We start from the raw sequence: 17,107 nt of genomic DNA, 5'->3' as shown, positions 1-17,107 counted from the left end.
GAGCAGCCTCCCCAGACGCCTGTGACCAGGGCTTGTTCCTCACTTCTCTGACCCCAGACCTGGCAAGGGCGGGTGTCTCTGCATCTGGGGAGCAGGTTTTCGTGCAAACTCTTTCTGGTTCACAGCTTATTGTCAGGAGCAGACGAGATAACAGAAAATACAAGGTCATGCCGTTCAGACATGGGATTAGCAGTCGTTGCTCTTATTTGTTGACACTACCGAGCGCCCAACTGACATGTAGTACCAGGAGGGCATGTGCTGCCCAGGCGAACCTCACCCACTGAGTAACCCAGCGGTCCTATATTATAGGATCTGGCAATAGATCCTATAATTATTATCAAAAACAATGAGTGCACACAGAGTGTTCACCAAATGGCTTTTACCTGTAGCATCTTACAATAGACTTAGGGAGCCCAGGGGGCTTCCCTAGTGGCTCAGCAGTAAAGAATTGCCTGCAATGCAGGAGACCTGGGTTCGATCCCTGGATCGGGAAGATCCCCTGGAGCAGGGCAGGGCAACACACTCCAGTATTCTTGCCTGGAGAATCCCATGGACAGAGGAGCTTGGCGGGCTACAGTCCACAGAGTTGAAAAGAGGCGGATGTGAGTGAGCAACTTAGCTTGCACACAAGGTAGCCCAGTTTTCAGAGGAGGAAACTGAGGCTCATGAGGTTAGGAGGATTTTCCGGAAGCCATACAGCTAGTTGGGTATGGGACAGGCACGAGACTTGAACCATAATCTTTTGATTCCTCATGGTTCCGAGATGGTCGATGTTCCATGCTGGGGAGAAATAGGGAACCAAGCGGGTCTTTTTTCTTCTCTGGAAGCAGGATACCCTGGGCCAGGTGGTCAAGATGACCTACTAGGTCATGCTGGAATCTCGCACATGTGCCCAGACTCCATCCTAGGCCGCAGAGTCCCCGGGTCCACCTGGCCCCACCACTTCCCAGTTGTGCTGGCCTCTCAGAACCTCTTGTTCTCCTTCCTTCCATGGGGAGAGGAGATGTCCCTCCCCAGGTGGGTTGATCCTTGGAGTCACACATGATCGTGTGCCCAGAGGGATTGTCACTGGTTGGGTGAAGGAGCAGGTGCATGGCCATAAAATCAGCTGACCCTGCCTCTGACTGGTGACCCTACACCCACTCTCTGGCAGTCAGCTAAATAAGTTGGTCTCATTTCACCTGTACACTAATGGCATGTGTGCGTGTGTGCTCAGTCGCTTCAGTCGTGTCCGACTCTTTGCAACCCCATGGACTGTAGCCCTCTAGGCTCCTCTGTCCATGGGATTCTCCAGGCAAGAATAATGGAGTGGGTTGACACGCCCTCCTCCAGGGGATCTTCCCAACCCAGGGATCGAACATGCATCTCCTGTAACTCCTGCATTACAGGTGGATTCTTTACCACTGAGCCACCAGGGAAATGGACTAAAGGCAACAGGTTAGCCTTTTACCCATCCCTGGAAGGCCCTCAAGGAACGGTGGAAACCAGGCTTGGGGAGACAGTTACGTGTTCGTGAGGCTGCAGGCATGGCTTTGCAGGGCAGGCTCTGGAGTCCATACCCACCACTCAAGTCTCTGTGATCTCAGATCATTTGCCCAGCCTCTCTGTGTTTCTATCCCTGAAAAGCAGGAATGCCGGACTCCTGGGCAGTCCAGGGGCTTACTGAGATGACACGTGTACTGAGATAACCCGGCCAGTGCTACTGGCCCATTGGATGGGAGGTTGTGGAACAGAATGGAACGTGGCTCCTTGCACACTCCACCTCTGCAGATCACAGCCTGGCTTTTGCAGGGAGGAGTCATAAGGAATTTAGTCTCCAGGTTTCCATGGCAACAGGGGTTATCTGCCTCTTCTTGAGGTGGTACCGGCCACCTGGGCCAATTCACATCTCGTCTGGCAAGAGAGGGCCTGAGAACAGAACCACTCCAGCACGAGACAGGTCTGAGGGTCAGGAGGTGGGTTTGGCTGTGGCCCCAGAGTTACAGTTTTCTCAACCCTGGCCCCTCTCAGCCTCCAGGACCTGCAAAGAGAGACCTGTGTTCCGTGCAGAGCGTAGCTCAGACCCAAGGGTGACCCGCGCTGATGATCTGTCAGCCAAGTGTTTGCATCCCTCCCTCTCAGGACTGCGTGCACCATCCCTCCCTCTCAGGACTGCGTGCACCATCCCAGACCACCATACACCTCCCCCCTCCATCCTGAAACATAAACACGAGATCGAGTAACAGCGTATTTTGACTCTGGGGCGACTGTGGAGTGGCTTATCAAATTATCAAAGCCTGTGGATTTAATTGGAATTTTGCAGATAACCCCGGCCTCTTTCAAGTGCGCTGCTGCGGGACCTCTGAGCGCTCAAGGGGCTGGGGTGGGGGACTGTGGCCCTTTCCATCTTGCAAGGAAGACAAGGTTGCAAAACAGCCCAGCTCGGTGGGGGAGGTGGGCAACAGGCCCCAGCCCCTCGGCTTTGATCCCAGGCCACTCGCTGGCTTCCGTGGGTGGAGAGCGGGGCCCACCTCTGGGCTGCCAGCCTTTGCTGAGACCATGGGCCCCACACAGAAAGGGTGTTCTTTATAGAGACGTTTGGTAAGCCTGGCACTGGCGGCCATGGTGGTTCTGCCTTCTTATGTGGCTGCTTAAGAATGCAAAGGTTGCTCCAGTGCCCTGCCCTCCTCTGCTCGAACTACTGGCTAGCGGGTCCTTCAGCAGCACTGAACTCTTCCCGGGGGGCTCTGGCTTAGGCCCCAGATCCTGGCATTATTCTAGATTCACACCCCTGCATCCAACCCGTCACCACATCCTTCAGGCACCACCTTCGGCATACACCCAAACGCTGACCACATCTCACGTCAGGCACCACCTTCGGCATACACCCAAACCCTGACCGCATCTCACGGTCTCCCCGGCTGCTACCCGGGGGGCAGGGGGGGCAAGCCTTACCTCCCCTGGATTCTGGCCTCACTGTTCTCCTGTTTCTGCCCTTGCCCTCCACGGTCCATTTTCAACACAGAGGATGGAACGACCACTTAAAAATGTACATCAGATCGTGTCCCTCTTCTGTCACATTCCTCCCTGCCCCTGGTGTTGCTCAGAGTCAAGGCCCTTCCGCCTGCTCCCCCCTTGCCCCTGGTGGCACCTGCTGCTTCTGCCAGCCGGCTCTGCTCCAGCCACACCTCCTGCCCCTTCTCGCACCCTCCAGCCCTGTTCTGCCATGGGGCTTCACACTGGCTCTCCCCTCCACCTGGAACACTCAGCCCCTCCCCAGGAGAGCCCCCAGCCTGGTCCCACACCTCCTTGCAATCTTGACTCAAACAGCTGCCCAGCAAGGCTGCCCCTGGCTTTCCTGCTTAAAATCCCCAGCACTGGCTTCCCTGTCCTGACTTCATCTTCCTGCAGGGAACGTATCACTGCCTCCCACATGCCCTGCTCCCTCCCCGCGTTATTGTCAGGCTGGTAGAGCAGGACCGTTCTGATCAGGGTATCGCCAGTGCCCAGAGCAGGTGTGCAGGAGACGTGCAGGACAGGTGAGTGTTATCACTCAGGCTCCGTGTTAGTCCCCCACGGGCGGTAGGCTGTGACGTGACTGCACAGAGAGCTGCAGTGGCTCCCTGGAGGTCACCCAGCTGGCAGGGGGTCCGGCAAGAGAAGCTGGGGGTGCCGTGACCCCCACCTCCTGTGTGGATTCTGGGGCAGCCGCATAGCTGGCTTGGGGTGGGGAGAGGCCCTGGTCATCAGATCCTGAAGGAGGGAGATAAGGACACACCCCTGGAACGCATGGGGATTCAGCTCAGGGCGAGTCCTGGGTGAACTCTGACAACCAGGTGAGCCTGGCCCCATACAGGCCACACCCCAGAACCTAAGATGACCTGCTGGGCTGTGCACGTGGCCACCTGGTCCTGGGGCCACATCTGCTGGCTCAGCTGTCCCTGGCTTAGCCGTGTTTGAGCACCCAAGACTCCTGTGCTGAGCCAGTGAGCCAGGGAGGCAGGCGTCCCCTGGCCTGGCTTCCCCGGGGAGCCTCCGGGCAGCCAGTCCCTCAGCTCTGATTCCCGTGGTGTCAGTGATGGAAATGGGAGTCCAGGCTGCCAGGCTGGACTCCCAACTCAGTCAACCATGTGACCTTGCAAAAGCCTCTTTTTGTTCAAGTTTCGATTCCCATTACTGAAACAGTGAACCTAAGGTTCTCAAAGGGCCGTCTAGTGGCCGTGTCCTCAGACCCCAGCATGTAGCATATCCCTCAGAGAACGGGAGTGGGAGGGAGGCAACCCCATGAGGCCGGAGGGCCTGAGACCCGCCTTCCCATCTCTCCCACCTCCTGGCCCACAGGCCCTGCCCTCTTCCTTAGGTGCCCACACAGGGGTGCAGCCTGCGGTCCCCAGCCCCCGAGCCCAGGCCCAACCTCCCCCTCCACGTACAGCACTCCTGACCCCTCTCCCCACCCACCCCAGCCCCTGTCCTTTATAGCCCTCAGACATTCCAGGAAGCCCTCTCCCCACCCCCTACCCCCCGCACCCCAGCAAAAGCCCTTGGCTGTGGCACTAGCCACACCACATTGTTTATGGTCTCTCCCCACCACGGGTACCCACATTCTCTGACTGCCCACCCCCACCTTCCGCAGGGCCTGGCCCCTGGTAAATGTTGACTGAACCCAGGTCAGGACTGATTAACAAGGTTAAAACTTGCACGGCCCACTGTCCAGGTTGCAGAGTGAACAGCACTCCCCAACCCCCAACCCACCAGAGCTGGGTGGTCTGGGTTCCCTGGCCCCTCTGTGCCTCAGTTTCCTTATCTGTCCAGTGTGAATGACGACAGTGCCTGCCTCCAGGGGCCATGGGGAGGATGGTGCATGGAAAGTGCAAGAACAGGCCTGACACGTGGTCAGCACCACCCAAGGCCAGGCTCGTCGTTGTCATGGCAGTCCTGGGTTGGGGGGAACTGCAGCAAGGGAATTGCCCTCCACCCTCAGAACAGGTCTGCCACGAGTCGGGGTACAGCCTCCTCTTGCTCTGACAGTGGTGGCCCTCTGCGCTCAGCCGGAGCCTGTGGGCAGGTGGCATGCACACGTTTGGCCCCCGTGTCACAGAGAGAACAGAGGCCAGGTCTGGGGCCCCCTCTCATCACCTCCCACTCATGGGCCTGCTGCCAGCCCATCGGCCCGGGAGCCCGCAGGAACCCCCACACCCCAGCAGCACACAGTGGGCTCACACAGTGACTGAAGGTCTCCTGGTCCCTGCCACCCATCTCAGCTCTAGGCTTGGTCCTGTCCCCTCAGCCCATTTTCTCCCACTGAAGCCAGCCAGACCCTGGTTAAATTCTTGAAATTGCATGGGAGGAACAGGGCCTTGCTAAACAGGTTTTTGTTCTCAGCCCCAGGGCCACAGAGCCACCCTCTGTTGTGGCCTGAAACAATGGCCCAATGTTCGGAGGGACCTTCCGTCCCTGCCCCAGCCTGTCCCAATGGCCAGCCTCCATCTGGCCCGGGGTCCACCCCCCTGCCACCACGGTGTGTCCCTGGCCCGGCAGACTAGCACGGGAGGGAGCCGGTCCTACCTGATCTGAGCCACATGCTAGGTTGGGATCCGGGCCCCTCGTGAAGGTGGCCCAGGTGCTGAAGTGGAGGGCGCTGAGCGAGGCTTCCAGAGTTGGAGGCCCTGGGCAGAGGACAGGGCCGCTCCGGGGCTGCGGTGGTGTGAGTAAAGACCCCAAAAAAGGCCTCGCAGCCTCCCTCTCCATTCTGAAGGGGGCTGCCTCCTCAGGGGAAAGCAGTGTCCAGGGCTTAGGGGCTTTGCCACCTGCCTCAGGACCCAGCAGGAAGATGGAGCATGTGGGTGGCCGTGCAGCCAGGATGGCCCTGTGAATGAGGGGAGCCTCTTCCAGGAGCCCCCACTACCTCAATCCTGGTCAAACTCTAGATCAGCCTTACTTGGGAGCCTGACTCCCAATCTCAGGATCCAGGCTTCCGGTGACAGCTCTGTGACCTTCTCCGTAGTCATACCTACCTGCTCCGTGCTAGGAGAAGAAAATAGAAGACAAACTCAGAGCTCAAGGCTACTACCACTAGGTGAAAATTTTGAATTCAGTTAAACTAACTCAGAGACAACAGCCAGAACACCCAGCTCTGCTGTGGCCTTGAATAAGTCCCTTCACCTCTCAGATCTCTGTAAACGAGGCCAGGACCCTCTTGGGACAATAGTCGTGAGGTTCACGGGCTCTGATGCCTTAGGGGTGCCTGGTATCACAGATGCTCTGTCCATAGGAACTTTTGCTTCTTCTCCCCCTTCCCTCTTCACCCCTCCTGGGTGTGCAGTGGCTGCTCAGAAAAGACTAGAGGACTCCTGCTGAAGGCAGGAGCTGGGCTGACTTCTCCTGAGCACCTTTTAGCTCCGGGAATTCTCTCCAGGGTTTGTGCCGACCGTGAAGTGAAGCTGCCCCTCCACCACCAGGCCCCCCATGGCCACCAGGACCTCTGAGGCACCCATGCTCTTGACGCTCCCTAAGGGACGAGTGGCTTGGGAGTTAGAGTGGGTAGTCCACCCACCACTGCCCAGCTCTGCTGAGTCCTGGTCAGGCCCCCAGCAGTGGGACAGCTCCCGTCTGGCCGGGGACACGGGCCACACTGTCCTCCCAGCCTCTCTGCCTCTGGCAGCTGCACAGACAGCCTGTTTATGCCGATGGGCGAGAGGGCCAGCTGGAACAGGGGACTGTGGGTCCCCAGGAGGCCAGGGGCTGGAACAGCACAGAACTTTGTTTGAGGAGCCCCTGCCCACGCCCACCTTTAACCTGGGTGGGCAGGTGGGAGGAAGGGGCCCACAGGAAGTTGTGTCCAACCCACTTGAAAGGGGCATCGGCTCTGGGAAACGAGGACTTCTGAGGGTGTGTCTGTCATGCTGGGTGGGCGAGCGAGTGGGAGGCCGACTCTAAACCAGCCAGCTCAGCAAGGGCGTGTGAGGTCCATGGCCAGGAGGGGAGGGTGGCTCGGTGGTCAGTCCTGGCACAGGACTTTCAGTTCTCAAAGCAAGATGGACAGGAGGCGCCGGCTGGGGAAGGGTATCCTGGTATGGGGAGGGGGCGGGGTCCCCGTTATTTTCTCAGGCTTGTGCTTGCTTTGTTTCCCTGAAACTTCAGCCCCGGGAGGAGGGGTCTTGTGTGCAGATGCCCAGGCCCCATGTGCCCACTCCTTCTCAGGGTGACGGCACCCTTGGAGGCTCCAGCTGGAGGGGTGCACCCCCCACCAAGCCCCTGAGGTCTGCTTTGCTGTTATGTCCTGTGCAGGGGACTCTTGGTGCCCCTGCCTTGCAATTGCTGTCCCTGCATTATAGCCAGCTCCCTGGCCAGCTAGCTGCCCCTCCACAGGGAGTCCGTGGCAGAGCAGAGCCTCGGACCCAGGTCTTCAGCCCTGGAGGCCAGGCAGGAAGCACTGGTTCATTCGAGCATTTTTCATCATCTTCTTGGTGTGAGGCACAAAGCCACGGAAGTGGGCGAGGCCAGGCCCTGCCCCTGGGGAGCCTCGTGGTCTGAGGGGAGAGGCCTGGCTCGCTGCTGTGGGAGGCGGCAGACTGAGCCCAGGAGCCAGGACTGGGGCCATTTCAAGGAACTGAAAGAAAGTCTGTCTGCCTGGACATGAGAGTGTTGGCTTGAGCTGGGCCAGAGGAGATGGGCCTGGGGCACGCAGTGTCCAGCTGGTGATTTGGGGCAATCGTTAAGCCCTTCTACGCTTCGGCATCAGATGAGGGGGCAGAATGTGGGGGTCTCTGGGATCCCTCCTGGCTCTGACATTGTGTGATCTTATGAAAACCAGTTGGCTCTTGTAATAGTCCGAGCATGTAACCACTAGTGTCTGGAGTGGGCGCTAAGGGCTGTGAGAAGGGAAGACAATCACAGCAAGTCAGATGTGAAAGAGGCAGGCATTCTGGAGATCACGTGACCCGTCCCCCGTCACAGGCCGTGTATTTGGGTCTATGGTAGGTTGGAGTTTAGGCACCTCCGTAACTGGGTCACTTACAGTGCCTTCAGTTCAGTTCAGTCGCTCAAGTGCCTTAGTTCACGGGATCTGTGTGTGTCTGGCTCCCTCTTGTGGCAGCACTGGATATTACACCAACCCCCATCCAGGCAGGCGTTTGCAGACCCCTGAAGCTGTTCTGGATGTTTAAGCTTGGTCTACCTTGTTTAACCATCTATGACGCTAGTGGTAAAGAAGCCACTTGCCAAAGCAGGAGACGAAAGACAAGTGGGTTCGATCCCTGCGTTGGGAAGATCCCCTGGAGTAGGAAATGTCTACCCACTCCAGTATTCTTGCTTGGAGAATCCCATGGACAGAGGAGCCTCGCAGGTACAGTCCATAGGGTTGCAAAGAGTTGGAAATGACTAAAGCGAAGCAAGCAAGCAATAATCCTGTGAGGTTCATGCCTCCTTTTTGCAGATGAGAAACCTTAGGCTTAGGTTGGTTATCTCTCAGCTGGTAAGCATCAGAGGCCGAATCCAAATCCTTCCCCACTCCAGGTCTGCACCCCACAACCACACAGGAGCTGTGACCATGCAACAGTTTCCAAATTGCAAGATGGGACCTTTCATCCAACCATAGGAATGAATAATTGAGTCAGCACTCATGGTTGCTGTGGTCACAGGGTGGGGAGCCCCTGAAGGTACAGTTGAGGGCACTTTCCCCACCTGGGGACTCTTTAAGGGGACTCCAGGCTTCTCCCCAGGTGAGAAGCTGCAAGGCTTAGGAGTGCCAGGGCCAGTCCAGCCCGTGTCCACTGAGGGCCTCCTGCTTTGGGGTCAGACCTCAGAGGAGGGGTGCTGCCCAGCTCCCCTTTCAGGATGGTCACAGTGAGGCTGGCTCTGGGAGCATCAAAAAAGCAGGTCTCCTTTCCCCCAACCAAACTGAGGCTTGACTTTGACCTTGAGGGCAGTAGCTGTGACCCCAGTCCCTGACTAAGCCTCTCCAGCCAGGCACCTGGTTGTCAGTCGTGTCCGACTCTTTGTGACCCCATGGACTGCAACACGCCAGGATTTCCTGTCCTTCACCAACTCCTGGAGTTTGCTCCAACTCATGTCCATTGAGTCGGTGATGCCATCCAACCATCTCGTCCCCCTTCTCCTCCTGCCCTCAATCCCTCCCAGCATCAGGGTCTTTTCCAATGAGTCAGTTCTTCGCATCAGGTGGCCAAAGTATTGAAGCTTCAACATCAGTCCTTCCAATGAATATTCAGGGTTGATTTCCTTTAGGATTGACTGGTTTGATCTCCTTGCAGTCCAAGGGACTCTCAAGAGTCTTCTTTAGCACCACAGTTTGAAAGCATCAATTCTTTGGTGCTCAGCCTTCTTTATGGTCCAACTCCCACATCCATGTATGATTACTAGAAAAAACATAGCTTGAATCCTAAGTCATTGTGAACTCCCTGCTCCCAACCCAGGACACACGGCCAGAGGCTCTCTCTATACGGGCTGTTGGGTGAGGCCCCTCCTGCCTCTCCATGCATGCAGCCAGGATGGGAGAGACTGCTTGGACATCCCTGGCTGCATCCACAGAGGCAGGAGGGGAAGGTTGCCCGCAGTCCCAGCCTTCAGAGCCCAGTGTTACACCGACACCCTCTGGCCCAGCCCCCACGCACTTTGCACTGAGGTTCTGCAGCCCAGAGCGGGGCGTGGCTTCCCTGAGGTCACCCAGAGAAACTGGATTGGCACCAGGGTTTCTGACCCAGAGCCCAGTGTTTTTTCCATCGCTCAGAAACTCCCCCAGCTGATTTCCAGAGCTTCCTGAGTGCTGGTGCAGAAGGACACCTGGAGGTCCTTGTGCAGACTTAAATCGGGGCCTGGCTGAGGGACAGGGAGGAGGGACCAGCTGCTGGCCTGCTTGGAATAGCTGGAGAAGTGGGATCTGGGCTGTAGTCAGGTCTGATTTAATTAGGCAGAGGCGGGCTCCTGATTAGAGAAGGCTGCGCCTGCCAAGCCAAAGAATTCAAGCTTAAGAGCCAGGAGTGCCCCGGCCCCCGCCACAAGCAGGAGCGGGCACCTGGGAAGCCCACAGGGCCCCGCGATGCCAAGGGCGGGCGCCTCGGGGTCCGGGGGCACGGGTCACCCCCTGCTGGCTCATGGCACATGCCACCGCTGTGTGTCCACGCAGGGCAGGGTTGTGGCCACAGGAATCGTGGTGGGCAGGTGGGGAGGGGGAGCAGAGGGAGATGGAAGTCTTGGTTCCGAATCCTCCAGCAGTAGATCTGAGGAGAGGACTGAGCCCAGGCAGCTTATTTGGGAGAAGAGACCAGCGAGGGAGTGAGGAGAGGCGGGAGAGGCCAAGCAGCTGCAAGTGAAGCATCAGCACAGCTACCCTGGGTGCTGGGACCCACTGCCGGGCCTTCCTCAGGTGCTCCCTTCTCCTGTGTGCCCTCCCGCAACCCACCTCCAAACAGCAGGGGACACAGCTTCCCTGAAGGCCTGTGTGCCAACACCCACATGGTCTTCCCTGTGCTTAGGAGTACTTCCAGGAGTGTCCCTGTGGCCTGTCACTGGGAAGGCTTGGTCTCTGTTCCAGCCACAGCTCCCTCCCCTGCCCCAACCTGCTCCCCTGCCCCAACCTCCTCCCCTGCCCCAGCCCCCTCCCCTTCTCCAGCCCCTCCCCTTCCCGCACCTCCTACCCCTCCCCAGGCCCCTCCCCGTCCCCAGCTCCCTCCCCTTCCCACACCTCCTACCCCTCCCCAGCCCCCTCCCTCTCCCCAGCCCCTTCCCCTGCCCCAGCCTTTGCATCTGCCCTCAGGTTCTCCTTTAATCCTCTCTTCCTCAAGAGCCCTCCCTTTCTTTCTGCACTTTAGCATCCTTATCCCTTTCTTCAGAGCTCTTAACCCAGTTTATCACTTGGCTTTATCCAGTTGTTCATTGTCCTCCCTGGGGCGGGGGATGAGTCCTGTCTTACTCAATGCTGCAAGCCCCAGGGCCTGGCACATAATTGTAGTTCAGTCGCCAAGTCGTATCCAGCTCTTGGCGACCCCATGGACTGCAGCACGCCAAGGCTTCCCTGTCCTCCACCGTCTCCGGGACTTAGCTCAAGTCCTGGCACCGAAGAGGCGCTGGCACATTCTTGCTTTGGACAGTGGAGCTGCTGCAGGGAATCAATCACAGGAAAGAGCAGCTGCAGGGAAGGTGGGCGAGCACCACCCCACCCCGGCTGTGGGCTCCGGGACTAGGCCCTGTGTCGCTAAGCACTGAGGTTCTGGAAGCAGAGTGGAGATGACCATGACTGTAAGTCTGCTTCATGCCTGAGGGCCACCCTGGCTAAACACTCAGGAGGGCCTGCGAGGAGGGGCCAGTCCCCTGCAACCCTCTTCCTAGCAGGGCGGGCCTGCCCAGTACACCTGGGACAGTCATTGAGTATGAGATGGCCAAGCAGGCTGGGTGTAGATGCTCACACCAGGAGGGCAAGGGGAACTTGGAGAGGGAGCTAGCTAGCCCCCCTGCAGGGAGGGGGCGTGGAGGTGGGCAGGGAAGGTCACCAGAGTGAGCCAGGCCTCCGCCTGGACTTGGATGCTGGGGGAGGGTTCAGAGACAGATTGGGAGGGAGACATCTGGGCTGAGGGAGGCTTCCAAGCAGGGGCGTTAGGCAGGGTTGGGGGTTTGGGGGGGGTGGGTGTGGCATGAGAAGACCAGAAGAGACTGAAAAGATGGTGATGGAAAAGATGGAAAAGGCTTAGGAGTGAGCCAACACCCAGTTCAGATCTGAGCTCTTTGTGCCTCAATTTCCCCATCTTGACAATGGGGCTAATGATAGAACCTTCTTCTTAGAACGGTCCTTGAAATAATGTGTCTGAAGCACATCAAGAGGAAAGTAGTGAAGGTGTTAGTCGCTCAGTCGTGTCCGACTCTTTGAGACGCCATGGACTATAGTCCGCCAGGCTCCTCTGTCCGTGGGGTCCTCCAGGCAAGAGTACTGGAGTGGGTTGCTGTTCCCTTCTCCAGGGGATCTTCCCAACCCAGGGATTGAACCCAGGTCTCCCGCATTGCAGGCAGTTTCTGTCCCATCTGAGCCACTAGGGAAGCCCAGAGCACATCAAACCGTGCCCAGATGGTAGTTCTGAGCTCACACGTGACCTTGTTCTCAGGGGACACGGCAAAGGAGGTGGTGAGATGCTGTGGCCAGGTGGGGGAGGAGAGAGACGCACTTGGCGGGATGATGGCCCAGACAGAGGACGGAGCACGGGAGACCCAGGCCATCCTCGTCAGCGGACAGAAAACGCACTGAGGCATGGGTGGGCTCTGCCCATCGAGACTGCTCTAGCCCTCTTGTATTTTACACAAACTAACACCCGCACTTGCTCTGTGTGTGTGTGTGTGGGGGTGGTAGTCACTCAGTTGTGTCCAACTCTTTGTGACCCCATGGACTGTATAGCCTGCCAGACTCCTCTGTCCACACGATTCTAACCTATCTATAATTATCGGGGAAGACCTCCTGAAGGAAGTGGCATTTTCCACTGGGCTTTACTGGAGGGGAAGGGAAGAAGGAGAGGGCAGAGACCCACGATCTGCCTGCAGGACAACTCAGGATCACAGCACAGCTCGGGCCAGTCCCTCAGAACCAGCCAGCAGCCCTTAGCCCGGTTGCCAGTCGTCAGGGCTCTGTGCCCACTCACTTAGCAAACGCCAGCGGTGCCCAGCCCTGTGCGAGGCCTGGAGAGACATCACAGTTCCTGCCTCAAGGAGCCTACAGTGGGGGGGAGGAAGCAGCGCAGGTATTAATAGTAAGAGCTACAAAGGAGAAGAGAGGGTGCCGTGGTAGGCTGGGTTTGGGGGTGTCGGGAATCAGCACTGGGCCGGGCGCTGGAGGAGGGAAAGGAGAGAAAAGTCAGAGAGGGAGGCAGAGCCCAGGACAGTGTCAGCTCAGTGTCACGGTCCCCAGAACTTAGGGATGCTCCCTTGAGAGAAGCAGCCTCTGTGGACACTGTCAGCTGGCCCCAGACGCAGCCAGGCCGTCCTGGCTCCGCGGAGCCCTGAAGGCTCACTTCAGCTGCAGAGCCTCCGAGAAGTGGCAGGGCACGTGGCCTGGGCAGCGGACGAGGGGCCATGAGGATCAGAAACCACTGTGCCTCCAAGCCCAGGTGGTCATGGACGCTCGCCACGGGTCACGTCGGGCTTCCTCTTCCTCACAGCTGTGCTCACACCGAGCTGAGGCTGTGATAACAGAGTGTCTAGAACTTGGTGGCCTTTTGGTATTTCTGGCTCTGTAGCTTCGTTTTGCTTTGCTCTTCCCACCTACTCCTAACTAGCTTATCTGGCTGAATTTTATAGGTGTCCTTATCGACCACAAGATGCTGAATGATCTGAATGCTAGACTAAGGCCACTTGGGCTCGCATGCTGTGTTACCTTGGGCAAGTGACATGCCCTCTCTGAGCCTCCATTTCTCTTCTGTAAAGTGGGAGAAATAAGAGAACCTACCACACATGAGGGTCAAATGAGCTGATGTGTGTCACGAGCTTAGTTTGGTACCTGGCATAATGTGAATGCTTGGAAAAACATGACATTCTTGTCAGCCGTGGTGAAAGTGAAGTCGCGTCCAACTCTTTGCGACCCTATGGACTGTAGCCCACCAGGTTCCTCCGTCCATGGGATTCTCCAGGCAAGAATACTGGAGTGGGTTGCCATTTCCTTCTCCAGGGGATCTTCCCGACCCAGGGATCGGACCCAGGTCTCCTGCATTGCAGGCAGACGCTTTAACCTCTGAGCCACCAGGGAAGCCCAATAACAATAATAATAACAATATAACAGATAACAGATAATACCAATAGCAGTAGCAATAATAGTACACCTCTCCCTCCCGCCTTGGAGAGGAAGGCCTCACTCGGGGTGGGGTGGCCTGACCCCCTCCCTCCATTCCCCCTCCCATTTCCCACCATGCCCTGGGGTCCAAGGGCTCCCGCCTGCTCCAGGGCCTCCGGGGACTTGTTGGTGACGTCAATGTACGCAGAGGCTGGAGGAGGTGGCCCAGGGCTGGCCCACTGGGAGCTGCCTTGGCTGTCCTGCTGAATGGCGACTTTGCTGTAGTGGAGCCAGGCTGACCCAGAGGAGAGAAAGCAGGTTCGGTGCTGACAGGAAGGCTGGTTGGGGGAGGGCTGGAGCGGGAAGCCGGTACTCAGGGCTCCCAGGCTGCCCCTCCAGCAGCTAGGAGGAGCCTGGCCTGGCCGGGGCCAGGAGCTGGAAGCCTCTGGGCAGAAGTCATGTGGGGCCCAGTCTAGCACCCTGATGATTTCAGTCAAGGAAACTGAGGCACAGACAGGGCTGCTGTCCCCCAGGTCTCGTGAACCCCATGCTGGGTGGTCCAGCTTGGTGTCTTTAATTTTAATTAGGTTGCTCAAATGGTAAAGAATCTGCCTGCAATCTGGGAGACCCAGCTTCAATCCCTGGGTTGGGAAGATCCCCTGGAAAAGGACATGGCAACCGACTCCAGCATTCTTGCCTGGAGAATCCCACAGAGAGAGGAGCCTGGCGGGCTACAGTCCATGGGGTCGAGAAGATCTGGACACGACTGAGTGACTAACACTTTCACTTTTTCAAGGTTAGAAATTTAGTTCTTGGGGAGTCCCCTGGTGGTTAGGCTAATGGGCTTTCAATGCCAGGGCCTGGGTTCAGTTCCGGGTCAGGGAATCCCATAAACTATAAAATCCCATAAAATCCCATAAACTATATGGCGTGGTCAAAAAAGTAATAATAATTAGTTCTTGGATCACATTAGGCAGCTCCTAAGTGCTCGACAGCTACGGTGGCCACCGTACTGGGCACTGCGGGTGCCCTTTCCATCAGTGATCACAGGGAATTCCATCAGGCAGCTCCAGGTAGGGCAGTACTAGGTGTCGGGGGCCAAACTGGGACACTCGGGGCCATCGGAGGTCAAAAATCAGTGGGCTTTCTGAACAAGCTGGCCCTCCCCAGGCCGTGGAAGGTTGTGAGAAACTAGAGACGGCTGGAGGTGCAAGTGATTCCCGTGGGCCCAGACAACCATGAGTTTGTGGCTGTGCTTCCTCGTTGCTAGCCGTGTGGCACCAGGTGAGTTACTTAAGCGGTCTGAGCTTCATCTGTAAAAGGGGCCTAAGGCACCTGCCCCAGGAACAACATCAAGCAGCTGTCATGGGGCCGGGCACGGCTGAGTGCGCAGTGTTCACACATTTGTGATACGGAGTTCTGGAAAACCTGGGAGATGGTTCTCTCGCTGTCTCAGGTGACCATGCAGGCTCCGAGACCCCCTGCCCTCCTAGGCTGTGCAGGTGGGCCAGGCGCCTGCGAGAGGCTCGGGGCCCTCCTCTGAGCATTCTTTCCCACAGCGGCCAAGGTAGGAACAGGCACAGCTGGGCCTTGGACGGGCTCCTGGGCCTCCGTGGGAAGCAGGAAGCCATTGGCCCAAGCTCCCAACTTTCCAACCTCGGCTCCAAATTAGACCAGGGCTGGGGAGTGCGGGGCCCACAGCCAAGGAGCAAGCCGGAGGTGTACTCAGCAGTGGGCCCCCGGTGTCTGTCACACACGCACACACACACAAAAACAATGCACCTCTGCAGTCAGGGCCATGGCAGCTTGGGAGCTGTCTCTGTCTCCTGAAGAAGTCCCCATCCTGCTCCCTGAACAGGGAGAACCAGAACCAGGTGGGAACCCAGTTCTCAGTCTCAGAGCTGGTGTCGCCGCTGTCCAGGGGAAAGTCTTTTGTTACAAACATCGCCTCTGGGTTCCTTCTTCTAAAGTCTGAGCCACTTTCCTTGGCTTGCGGTCCAGCCCCAGCTGCATGTCCTGTCCCCCCAGGCATTCAGCCTCCCAGAGGCCACATGCTCACACACATACACACACACACATGCAGGATCCCACATCCGTTCCTATCCCTGCATCTCTGCTCACATCATCCCTTCCACTCCAGCTTTCCTTCCTGCCTCTGCTCTTTCTAAATATCCATCTTTCACAGGTAGCTGTAGGCTTTCCCCTTCCGGGTAGACCTCCCCACCCACCTCAACCCACTCTGACCTCCCTTTTCCAGGGAAGATCCCCACAACATGTCCTTTTGACCAGGCCTTGTAGCACCTAATCACAGGGTGACTTGCATGTTTTCTTTTGCTGGGTTTTTGTCTTGTGTCTCCAACTAGATGGTATGGCCTGTGAGGGCAGAACTGTGCTTCCCACCACTTCTGCTCAGATGCAAGGCTGTGTCCCTAGTAACTGCTCAGTTAAGACACTGACGGATGAGTGGGTGGATGGATGGATAGATGGATGGATGGGTGGATAGACAAATGCACTTGGAGAGAGACAGGGAAGGCCTCCAAACACGGAAGACCCTCCTTGCCCTTCTCTCCGGGGATGTCATGGTGGAACCCCATCACAGACTCTGCCCCTTCACCGTTCCCCACTCTCCCTCTCCTCCACAGACTGCAAGCAGTCACATCTGGGTGGGATACCCGGGAGTACACACACTCTTTGTTTTCCCGATCCTGAGCTGGCACCATGGACGACAGAGCCAGGCTCCTCCAAAGCCCATGCTGGTGAGGGGCCAGGCAACACTTCCTCCACCCTAGCTGCTGCCCACACTCCAAACCCAGCCCCTCTCGTGAACCCAGGCTGTTGGCCAGGTCCCACATGCCCGATGCCACTCTAAGAGCTTTGAGCATGATCCCAGGTAATCCCCACAACAATGGCAGATGTAGGCTCTAATTTCATGCCTTTTGACAAATGACGATACAGAGAGGTTAAGAAACTTGCCTCTGTCACAAAGTGCCATCTGGACCAGGCTCGAGCCCGCTCACACTCCCAACCCTCTGCTGGAGGCCTGGAGTCGTCCCTGGGCTGGAGACATGCTCAGGGCCTTTGCCAGAGTGGTGAGTCCAGTCTTCCTGAGGAGACAGACAGACAGATGGGGCTTTGTCCTTCTGCTGTGGACAGAGCAGCAGCAGAGACCCTTGGTGGGGGTTGGAGTGACTAGCACAAGACCTTGGAGGTTTCTGGGTCTGCGATTGCCTGGCATGGGCCGCTCTGGGACACAGCCTGGGGCTGGGTGGGGACCTCTTCCCTCCCCAGGAATTCAGCTTTTTCGCCTGGGGCAGGAATTCCGGCCTCTCTGGACTGTCCACATGGCACAATGGGGCCCATTCTCAG

At 57.6% G+C, this 17,107-nt stretch overlaps 1 protein-coding gene across 6 annotated transcripts in view; it reads left to right on the top strand.

Annotated features, from left to right (window-relative positions):
• SH3PXD2A (SH3 and PX domains 2A) overlaps positions 1 to 17,107 on the top strand; it is a 249,553-nt gene that overhangs the window by 136,474 nt on the left and 95,972 nt on the right. The window lies entirely within an intron of this gene.

Source organism: Bos grunniens, chromosome 26, assembly GCF_055505025.1.
Source record: "Bos grunniens cultivar Pamir isolate PY7600 chromosome 26, Bosgru_T2T1.0, whole genome shotgun sequence".
NCBI lineage: Eukaryota > Metazoa > Chordata > Mammalia > Artiodactyla > Bovidae > Bos > Bos grunniens.
This window is presented reverse-complemented; position numbering and strand designations above follow the sequence as displayed.